The sequence below is a fragment of the Magnolia sinica genome, chromosome 10 (genome assembly GCF_029962835.1).
Source record: "Magnolia sinica isolate HGM2019 chromosome 10, MsV1, whole genome shotgun sequence".
NCBI classification, from domain to species: Eukaryota; Viridiplantae; Streptophyta; class Magnoliopsida; order Magnoliales; family Magnoliaceae; genus Magnolia; species Magnolia sinica.
In genome coordinates this window covers 55925290-55937115 of record NC_080582.1, presented here as the reverse complement: position 1 = coordinate 55937115, position 11826 = coordinate 55925290, and positions in this window count along the sequence as shown.

Here is an 11826-nt window from a genome sequence, read left to right as displayed (position 1 = left end):
ACAACAATCAGATAGTACCTTCATGCCCCGCTCACTCATGTGACCTAGACGGGCATGCCACATACGTGCAGATGTGGAATCTGCAACAGCCGCTGCTGCTCCACTTGCTGAAGTGCTTCTGATCAACGTATAAAGGTTTTTGTGCTTTTCTGTTCTCATAACGACGAGTGCCCCTTTTGAAACTTTAAGGACACCATTAAGACCAGTGAACTTGCACCCTATAGCCTCGAGTGCATCGAGAGAAATCAGGCTATTCTTCATATCAGGAACGTTCCTGACATCAGTCAAGGTACGCTCCATCCCATTAAACATCTTGATGCTCACCGTGCCAATAGTCACAACATTACAGGCATTGTCATTGCCCATAAAGACCTGTCCACCATCGCATTCTCTATAACTGGCGAACCAACTCCGATGGGGAGTCATGTGATATGACGCTCCTATGTCTAGGATCCAATCATCTCTATGATTGTCGTGTAAGTGTCCGATCATGGACACAGATAAAACATTATCTCCACTTGTCTCTTCATCAGATGTGACAACATTGGCCTCCCTGAAAAAAGCCTATGAGTTTTCTTTATTCACTTTAGGATTTATACAATCCTTCTTCATATGTCCACTCATCCCACAGTTCTAGCACTTTAATTTGTCTTTGCCCTTGTCCTTTGATTTAGATCTAGGTCTTGAAAATCATATACCTCGTTCAGTATTCTTGCCTCTCATAAACAGCTAATCAGGAGATGTCCCTAGGCCAATGTTTATCTTTCTCATGACCTTTCCTTGAAAGGTTGAGATAACAGTGTCCACAATTAGGGATTTATTTGTTGTATACAATGAGTCCCTAAATGACTCATACGATGCCGGAAAAGAATTCAACAACATGCATGCTTGATCTTCATCTTTGACCACTTCCTTCATATCCAGCAACTTGCAAATCAATTTATTAAAGTAACTGATGTGGGCCTCCACATCTCCTCCTTTTGCTATCTTGAAGGTGAACAAATGTAGCTTCAAGTGTAGGAGATTTTCAGTGGATTTTTTTCTCATAAATATCCTCTAACTTCGCCCATAAGCCATCTGCAGTTTTTTCCTTCAAAACATTATAGAGAACCTCATCTGTGAGATACAAACAAATTGAGGATAAGGCCTTTTTATCAAGAGTATTCCGATCATCATCACTCATAGTCGACTTTTGCTCCTCAAGAGCACCATCTTCACCTTGCTTGGTTAAGGGACAGATCATTTTGATCTTCCATAACTCAAAGTTATTTTTACCTGAGTACTTCTCAATGTCATACCTAGTGTTTCCCATTAATGCTAATCCTGTAGATTTACGCCTGCGCTCCAACGATTGATCTGATACCACTTATCGGGAAAAAATGGCGAAATCACACAAAGATGAATCGAGCCATGACAATCAAATTGAAGACATCTGACAACAACAATGAATTATGACATCCGAGGTTTACTAGTGTAGTAAGTTGGCTGAATATATTGTAATATACATATCCGTTATCTGACTTAGACAATGAGTATAGATACAAATTTAATTAACTATGATATCTAAGGCATTTGTTAGGGTAGTAATTAAACGAGCCGAATATGTTGCAATACCCACGTCAGATATTTGAATTGGACATTGGATATGGATACGAATTTTGATATTGTTCAAAGAAGTGACATATAGGTCAAATACGGATATTATCCAAAAAGTGGAATATAAGTTGGATGGTTGGGTACTCAAATATCCAATTAATATCTTATTTTAAAAATTTTAAAAAAGTTACATTCCTAATAAAATTAATAAAAATATCTATAAAAAAATATAACAAAATATAAAGTCAATAATAGCAACATTCGCTATATCAACATCATCATTCATGCCAATGTCATGCAAAAAATGTATAATTTAATATACTACATATTAGTATTTAATATCATAATTAAAAATATTGCTAGTTGAGTAAATTATGAAAATGCCCTTGAATAGTTAAGTGGATACATGTAGAGTTGTATCCATATCTGACTTACTTAGAACTTAGAAGTCATGTAATCAAATAATTGGATAATTTAATAAAACTTCTTACATTGGGTAGGAATTCCATATCCTTAACTGATGTCTTAAGTTTGATGTCTTAAGTTGGAAGTGTCTGATAATCAGGTAATCCATTGCTTGTCCTAATATTCACAAAATGTTGTTAGTTAATATGGTCCATGATATTAGTTATTATTGGCTTTTTAGATATTGTAGAGAGAAAAGCTAAATGGTATCTTAAAACCAACTATATATTGTAGTAGTGGATGAGTAGAGAAAGAGGGAGTAAAAGATCACAGTCTTCTTTCTCTATGTTAAACTTTAAATTTATGAGGAATTTTCAATACATAGGTAAAAATAAAATAAAAATAAAAATTAATTCAAATAAAATTAATAATAATGATTTGTTCATGTAAAATTAGTTATGATGTTTAAATAACCTTTAAAAATAATAAACTTTCTAAAAATAGCAAACACACACACACACACACACACACACACACACACACACACACACACACACACACACACATAGGGAAAAGGTACTATACGCTCAACCATATGTTACCTTCCATACGGTCGAGAGCTGGCAACACACAAGTGGTTGGATGTTGAAAATTCTAACCCAACAGTAAGATTTTAGAGGATAAGTGGAGAAACAAAATCAATGAAACCGGTTATTAAAATATGACTCGGAGTATTTCCTGTAAAAGCCTTTAGCATGAAGTAGTGCACTAGAACCTGGGTGGGGCATACCGTGGGATTTTTTGAAAAATCCACCCCGTCCTCCATTTTTCCATATCATTTAAGGAGTTGAGCCTAAAATTGAACCAAATCCAAGTCACAAGTTGATTGTATCACAGGAAACAGTGGGAATAATCATTTCAACCATTGAAATCATGTTAGGCCCCACATTGATGTTTATTTGTCATCCAATCTATTCATAAGATCATACAGACATGGATGAAGAGAAAAAATAAATATAAGCTTGATCCAAAACTTTCGTGGGCCCCAAGAATTTTTTTAACAGTAGATGTTCAATTCTACCATTTCATGTGGTGTGGTCCATTTGAACATTTTATATGATTAATTTTTGGGCTCAAGCCTTAAAATAATATGGTAAAATGGATGGACAGAGTGGATCAGATACATAAATCATGATGGACCTCACAGTGTCTACTCAGTACACTAAGGGTAGTGAGTTACTCTGCAATCTACTTCCGTTGAATAGGGGTGCGGATTAGATGATGACACATTGAGTAGCGAGACTCACTACTGAAGTTATGTCACCAAGTTTTGTGGGCCCTATTATAATGTGTGTTTTGTATCCACTCCTTCCATCCACTTGGAGAGATCATTTTAGGGCAATATCTAAAGAACAAGTTAAATCCAAAGCTCCAGTGGACCCTAGCACAGAAAACAGTGGGACAGTGACGCCCACCATTAAAAACTTCTAAATGCCACAAAAGTTTCAGATCAAGCTGATATTTGTGTTTTCCCTTCTTTCATGTATTTTTTAACTTTTGAACAAGTTGGATTTCAAATAAACATTATGGTGGGCCTTAGGATAGTTTCAATTGTGGGAATTACTCTCCCTAGTGTTTTCTATGGTGGGGTCCACTACAGATTTTTATCTACCACATACTTTGGCTCATGCCCTAAAATGATATCTCAGAATGGATGGACGGTGTGGATACAACACATACATCATAGTGGGACCTACAAAACTTAGTGACGTCACTTTAGTAGAGGAATCGCTGCTCAACCTTTCAGTATCTAACCCGTGTCCATCAAACAGGCCCGTTTCGGAAATGGATTGGCTACTCCCTGCCATCGGAAGTGGATTGCGTAGTGAGTGCAGATTACGTGCTTAGCATACTAAGTAAACTCTGTGGGGTCCACTGTGATTTATTTATTATATCCACTCTGTCCATTCATTTTACCAAATAATTTCAGGGGTATAACCTAAAAATAAAATATATAAAATGTTTAAATGGACCACACAACAATAAATAGTTGAATTGAACGTCTACAGTTGAAATTTCTTGGGGGGGGGGGGGGGGGGTGGCGCGGAGAAGTTTTGGATCAAGCTTATATTTGTTTTTCCCATTCATCTATGTCTGTATAATCTTATGAACATTTTAGATGAAAATTAAACATCACCGTGGGGCCTAGCAAGGTTTCAACGATGGAAATCATTATCTCCACTGCTTCCTGTGATATGGTCAACTTGATCTTTGGATATGCTTCAATTTTGGTCTTAACCCCTTAAATTAGATGAAAAAACGAATGGACGATGTCGATAGATCACATACATTCAAGGTGGGCCCAAGTAACTCAGTATGCAATCCGATTTCCCTGCCACCCGCCAATGACGGGTGGTCAATGATATGTGGGCCCCACAATGATGTATGTGTTTCATTCAGGCCGTCCATCTATTTTTCTAGATCATTTTTGGGTATGAGACCAAAAATAAGGTATATCCCAATCTCAAGTGGACCACATTACAGGAAACATTGTTGATTGAACGTCGACCATTAAAAACTTTTTGGGATCCAAAATAGCTTTGGATCAAGATGATATTTGCTTTTTCACTTCATATATGTCTGTATGACCTAATCAACAAATTAGATGTCAAATAAACAGTACGGTGGGCCTTAGGAGGATTTTAATGGTGGACATACAATCACTATTGATTTCCTATGGTGTGGTCCACCTGAGATTTATATCCCTTTCATTTTTGGGACAAAGCCATAACATGATATGTAAAAATGAATAAACGACATGGATGAAATGTCATGCCCTAAACTCGGTGATCAGACTCACAAGAATCCCGATCGCCGAATCTGATGCTGACAGTCTTCATAGTACCCCATTCTCGGCTCCCAGCACTCATACGCCAGATTCCGATCTTATGATCCTATAAGGAGGATTTTCCAACGTACATTTATCTCGTAAGAAGCATAACCACAAGTTTACCCAAATCACAAAGGCAACATCATCATCACATATCCACTAATATAAACATTTGAATACAATGCTAAAAGGGAAATACATATGTCAAAATCAAAGCTCCGGAAGACTGCTGCATGCTTCATGCTCAACAAGCCTGCAACCTAATGCCACCTGCATGCATCTATCGTGCATAAGCTTATAGAAAGCTTAATGGGTAGTGAAAGTGTGTGCATAAGGTAAGTGCTAAGTAAGTAATATCAGAGAAATCAGAGTAAGCGGAAATACCGATAAGCTCATAAATCATACGATATCAGAGTAATGCGAAATCATATTGATGGTACATAAATACCATCAGCCTTATCCAAGCTATGCAATGTAGAAATATAATAAAAATGATATCATATACTAATGAAGCAATGTAGATCAGCTATGCAATGTAGAGACAACAAGCCAAATATCAGATGTTGATGATGCAATGCAATACGCAAATCCTGATGAGTCCATGAATACCGTCAGTTGTATTTAGGCTGTATAAATGTAGAAACATAGTAACCCAAAATGTCATATGCTGCGGATGTAATGCGATATGTGGTGCGAATGGAATGACCATGCTAGAGTGTGAAGTCGGGATGATAGTACATAGTATCGCAGGCTATGGGGTCCATCACAAGGGACTTCTATCCAAACCAATCCCATACCAAAATTTGGATAGTCAAACTCAATATGGTAAACTCCTAATCTCCGGTTAGTTGCTTGCCCCAACCGAAATCCTGGCTATTGCGAAGGTATACATAACAAATGATTGCGCACCACCAGCTCGAGCAACTCCTGCTTAATAAGTCTACATATCAGTATGGTTCCTCTCTGAAAACTCACCGAGGTCTATTACACTCTAAACCAGATTGCCGTCCCATCACGCGTAACAAGGTGAGTGAAAGAGACCTCACTATCCACCTATCAATATTGGGCTCGACTCATCAATAGCGGACCTATTCCTCGAGCTGGTCAAACTCAGCCTAGCTTTGCCCCCTCCTCTCGGACAGGTAAAGCTGCACTCCCTTCCAATCGACTACGACACAGTGAGAGACGTGGCCTAACGGTATATGGCCCTCATGCGCTCATACATCCACTCGGTCTAGACGTTGGAGCAACCTTTGGAACCAAGAGGGTTTAGGGACTTTCACCCAGGGATATCTATAACACCCTATGTAAAACAGATTTTTGGTGTCCCATCTGGCCATCCACGATATGCTTGTGGAGGTTACGACCCTGATGTCACTAGGGCGTATAGTAATCACAACACACAATGGAAGATGCATGAACAACCTGTCATATGTGTTGGCCAACCATATCTTATAATCAAACATGCAGATGATGCGTATGGGCATGTATCATGATGTTATGCTGTCACATACTCAGAATCGACCTTGATACTCGGAATTGGCCATGACAAGCGGAATCGGCCTCGACAATCAGAATCGGCCTCGATACTCGAAATCGGCCTCATTAATCGGACTCGGCCTCGATAATCGAAATCGACGATTGAAATTGGCCTCGACTAACAGAATCGGTCTCGTCAATCGGACTCGACCTCGACAATCGGAATCGACGATCAGAATCGACAATCGGAATCGGCCTCGACTAACAGAATTAACCTTGAAAATCGGAATCGACAATCGGAATCGGCCTCAACAATCGACCTCGACTAACGGAATTGACCTCGTCGATCGGACTCGGCCTCAATAATCGGAATTGACGATCAGAATTGACCTTGACATACGGAATCGGCCTCGTCAATCGAAGTTGGCCTCGTCAATCGAAATCGACGATCGAAATCAACAATCGGAATCAGCATCGACAATCGACCTCGACTAATGGAATTGACCTCGCCAATCGGACTCAGCCTCGACAATCGGAATCGGCCTTGAGATACGGAATCGGCCTCGTCAATCGGACTTGGTCTCGACAATCGGAATCTGCCTCGACAATCAGTCTCGACTAACGGAATCGGCCCCATTAATCTGACAATCGGAATCGACAATCAGAATCAGCGTGACTAACGAAATCAGCCTCATCAATCGGATTCGGCCTCGACAATCGGAATCGACAACGACAATCGGCCTCGACTGACGGAATCGGCCTCGTCAATTGGACTCAACCTCGACAATCAGAATCGGCCTCGACAATCGTCCTCGTCAATCGGAATCAGCCTCGTCAATCGGACTCGGCCTCGACAATTAGAATCGACGATCAAAATCGGCCCCGGGAAGGTCACAATATGAAAATTTAACCATCATTGCCAATCAATGTGGACATTCAACCAACATTGCTCCCAAGTAGTGGCCCACATAGAGCCAAAGCTAAACATATAGTGGGCTCATAGCCTCACATGAAAGCCTAATACACATCGTAATGTCCCTTATACAAGGGCTACATACACATCACTATGGGCTGCATCACATGGATCTCAAATACATCACAATGAGCCTCACTCATGTGCTTATATACATCGGATGGGCCACGTCCCATGGGTCCCGAATGCATCACAATGGGCCACAACCCATGGGCTTTAAATACACAATAGGTGGGCCCTACACATGGGCCTAATACAATTAAGTGGGCCTCATACTTGGGCCTCCAATATATCTCAATGTATCTCAACACATGGGCCCCAAATAAATCACAATGGACCTCGACTCATGGGCCCCAAATATATCACAATGGGCCTCAACCCATGGGCCCTGAATACATCATATTGGGCCTTATACAAGGGCCTCATATACATCACATCGGGCCCTTCCAAATGGGCCCCAAATACATTCAACGGGCTATATCAAATGAGCCACAACAACTACACCATTCATCCATCCATAGGAATCATTTTAGAGCATTATCCAAACAATGAATCATATCAAAAGATCACCTGGACCATACCACAAATAACAATGGAGATAATGATTTTCCGCTGTTTAAAATTTCCAAGGCCTACCATAACGTTTTTCTTCCATCTGACCTGCTCATAAGGTCAAAAAAACCTTAATTATGAGGAAAAACAAATTTCACATTGATCCAGAACGTCTGGAATACCAAAAAGGGTTTCAATGGTAGTCGTTCAACCCCCCACTGGTATTTACAGCGTGGTCCATCAGATAGACAGATTTACCTCATTTTTCTTGTCTCATTCTTTAAGACGAGCTCACCGATTAGATGAACGGCTTGGATGTAACACATGACCCATGGTCAGGCCAGCCTGGATTTAAAACATATACATCAGCGGTGGGCCTCACATAAGATGGACAATGTGGATGTAAGACAGATGAGAGGCGTGGATGTGAAATAGGTAGATGACGGGGAATACACCACATAAATCATGTGGTTTCCATGAAACTTGCTGACGTCCGTCAGCCAACAGATGGACGATGATGATTAAAACACATACGTCCTGTGGTTTCCACATGTGGGGCCCACGCTCCAGGGCAGCATAGATAACACTTACATTAAGGTGGGTCCCACCCCACACGTGTGGTATGTGAGGGTGGGTCCCACGCGTCCATTGGATTGGATGGACGGTATATAGAATACATACATTAAATAGGGTCCCACCGTCCAGTCCACTGGACGGTGGGATAAAATACATTAAGGAGGTCCTACACATCACTGTCCAGCAATGGACGGTGCAGGTGACACGTACATCATGGAGGATTGCACCCACAACAGTGGACGGTGATCTCATACTCCAGAGAGGTGGGTCCCACAGACTGCTGACATTAGCAGCAGCTGCTGCTACAGCAAAATAGATGCACGGCGTGGATGAAATCCACGTCTCATGTGGTTTACGTCCAAATGGACGGACGGCCTGGGTAAAACATCCGTGCCATGTGGGTCCCACATCCAACCTTTGGATGGTTGGACACCACACATAGATCATGATGGGGCCCATAGGTCAAGCTGATATTTATGTCTTCCCTTCATCCAGGCCCCACGTAGATGGATGATGTGTACATAAAACACCAACATCACATAGGGTCCCACTGTTTAGGGGTCTGGACGATGGTTGAAATACATACATCATGGTGTTGTCCACACGTTCAGAGTTTGGACGGTGTGGATACCTCACATGCATCATGTGGGACCCACGTGTGTGGACAACACACATATAACTCCAAAAATAGGCGTATGCCACTGTGAGTGGCGCAGCCGTGTGGTGAGCATCCATCGTCCAGAGTTTGGATGATGTTGAACTTAAACGCTCATCGTGGTGGGGTCCACGGAACTTGCCGACGTCACGCACAGTAGCTGCGTGCTGTTGAGGTCCCCCAAATGGACGGTTTGTGTGTAACACATACATCCTACGACGCCCACAGGTTTGCTGGAGACATCCAGCAGCCAAGCGTGGGACGTACACCAGCCAATCCGGCTCCATAGAGGTGGGTCCCACGGCAGCGTGGCCCACCTATTAGATAAAGCTAATATATGGGTTTTTTTTCCTCCCATCCAAACCAACCCAAAAACAACAAGGTGGCCCTGGATGGTTCAGCAAGGCTATCCCGCTAGTGGACAGCGTGGATATCACATATATCCATCAATGGTGGACCATCAAATCAAGGAGAGAGAGAGAGAGAGAGAGAGAGAGAGAGAGAGAGAGAGAGAATGATGAGGTGGGGGAGCTCCGCCACTATGAGCTCCCCTAGGTGGGCCATAATATAACACATACAATAAAATGTGTCCCGAATCATGTGGGCCCTAAATTAAAAATCACAATCTATTGTAATGAACACCCACCTTTGATCTTCTTAGACTTCTTCTATTAACGCATCCTAGAGATCCAAGGGATGCATTTTAAAGGTGGAGATGGTCTTTGAATGGTGGGATTAAGTGGTAGGGAGGTGGGCCACACTAGCTTCTCTCCTTGGAAGCAATGGACGGTTGCTTAGGAGCTCGGGAGGTGGAGTGAGAAATGAGAGAGAGAGAGAGGTGATGTAAGGAGAGAGAGGAATGAGTGTGAGTGATGGAGTGATGGGTGATGAGTATATACTTGACATGTATGAGTGTGTAAGAGAAAGAGTTGACTTTGGGGTTGCTCTTGTACTTGACATGAGGTGATTGATGTGCACTTGATTGATGGGACATGTTGTAGAGATTCTCTTGGGTTTTGCAACGCGCGGTGTTTTCCTTGAACTGAATGCAGGCCCACATCTCCTGGCCTGGGTATAGCCTCGGTGAGCGAGCCGCAGCATCGGAACCGCAGCGATGGCGCGGTCGCAAGGGTATAAGTCTCGGGTCGTGTCGACTCTGGAACACGGGATATGACTCAGGATCGCGCGCAAATGCCGATTACAGGTCATGGGTTGCCGAAATTCGACCGAGAGGACCGCGGAAGCCTATGGAACAGTACTGTCTAAGATACGAGTCTTACAGCTCTCTTCTCCTAATAAAAATTTCGTCCTCGAAATTTAAATTACAACACAACTAATACAGAGCTCACTAGGGAGGAAAATCCTATCACTATAGATATAATCAGAACATATCATACCAACATAATCAAAGACCTAAGAGATGGGGACAACGCCTACGAACCTCAGCCTCTTGCTCCCAAGACACCTCATTAACGCTATAATAACCCCACTGATCCTCGGATATCAGATTAGAAACAATCGAAACTGAAATACTATGCGGCCTCACAATCTCAACGGTAGGGAGCTATATCAGAAATTTTCTAAGTTATTCGAACTCGGGGATCTAACCATTCTAGGTTCTCAATAATCATAGACTGCAGGGTAGCTATCAGCAGATATGTGATGTTATCATCAGGTATTCCCAAGTTATGCTCTGATACCAACTTCTGTCACGCCCTAAACCCAGAGATCGGACTCACAGGAATTTCGATCACCGAATCCGGTGCCGATAGCCTCCGTAGCACCCCATTCTCGGTTCCCAGTACTATACGCCAAATTCTGATCCTGGGATCCTATAAAGAGGATTTTCCAATGTACATTTATCTTGTAAGAAGCATAACCATAAGTTTACTCAAATCACAAAGGCAACATCATCATCATATATCCACTAATATAAACATTTGAATACAATCAGGTTGGACCATCCACGTCTTGTGCCGTAATCCCGGGCGAGGTATCTGCTCCATGCTCAACATAGCTGCAACCTAACGCCACCTACACGCATTTATCGTGCATAAGCTTACAGAAAGCTTAGTGGGTGATGAAAGTGTGTGCATAAGGTAAGTGCTAAGTAAGCAATATCAGAGAAATCAGAGTAAGTGAAAATACCAACAAGCTCATAAATCATACAATATCAGAGTAATGCAAAATCATATTGATAGACCTATAAATACCATCAGCCTTATCTAGGCTATGTAATGCAGAAATATAATAAAAACGATATCATATACTGATGAAGCAATGTAGATCAGCTATGCAATGCGGAGATAGCAAGCCAAATATCAGATGCTGATGATGAATGCAATACGCAAATTTTAATGAGTCCATGAATACCGTCAGTTGTATCTAGGCTGTATAAATGTAGAAACATAGTAACCCAAAATGCCATATGCTGCTGATGTAATGCGATATGCGGTGCAAATGAAATGACCATGCTAGAGTGTGAAGTCGGGATGATAGTACATAGTATCGCAGGCTATGGGGTCCATCACAAGGGACTTCTATCCAAACCAGTCTCATACTAAAATTTGGATAATCAGACTCAATGTGGCAAACTCCTAATCTCAGGTTAGTCGCGCGCCCCAACTAAAATCCTGGCCATTGCGAAGGTACACGTAACAAATAGTTACGCACCACCAACCTGAGTGGATAGTGAATGAA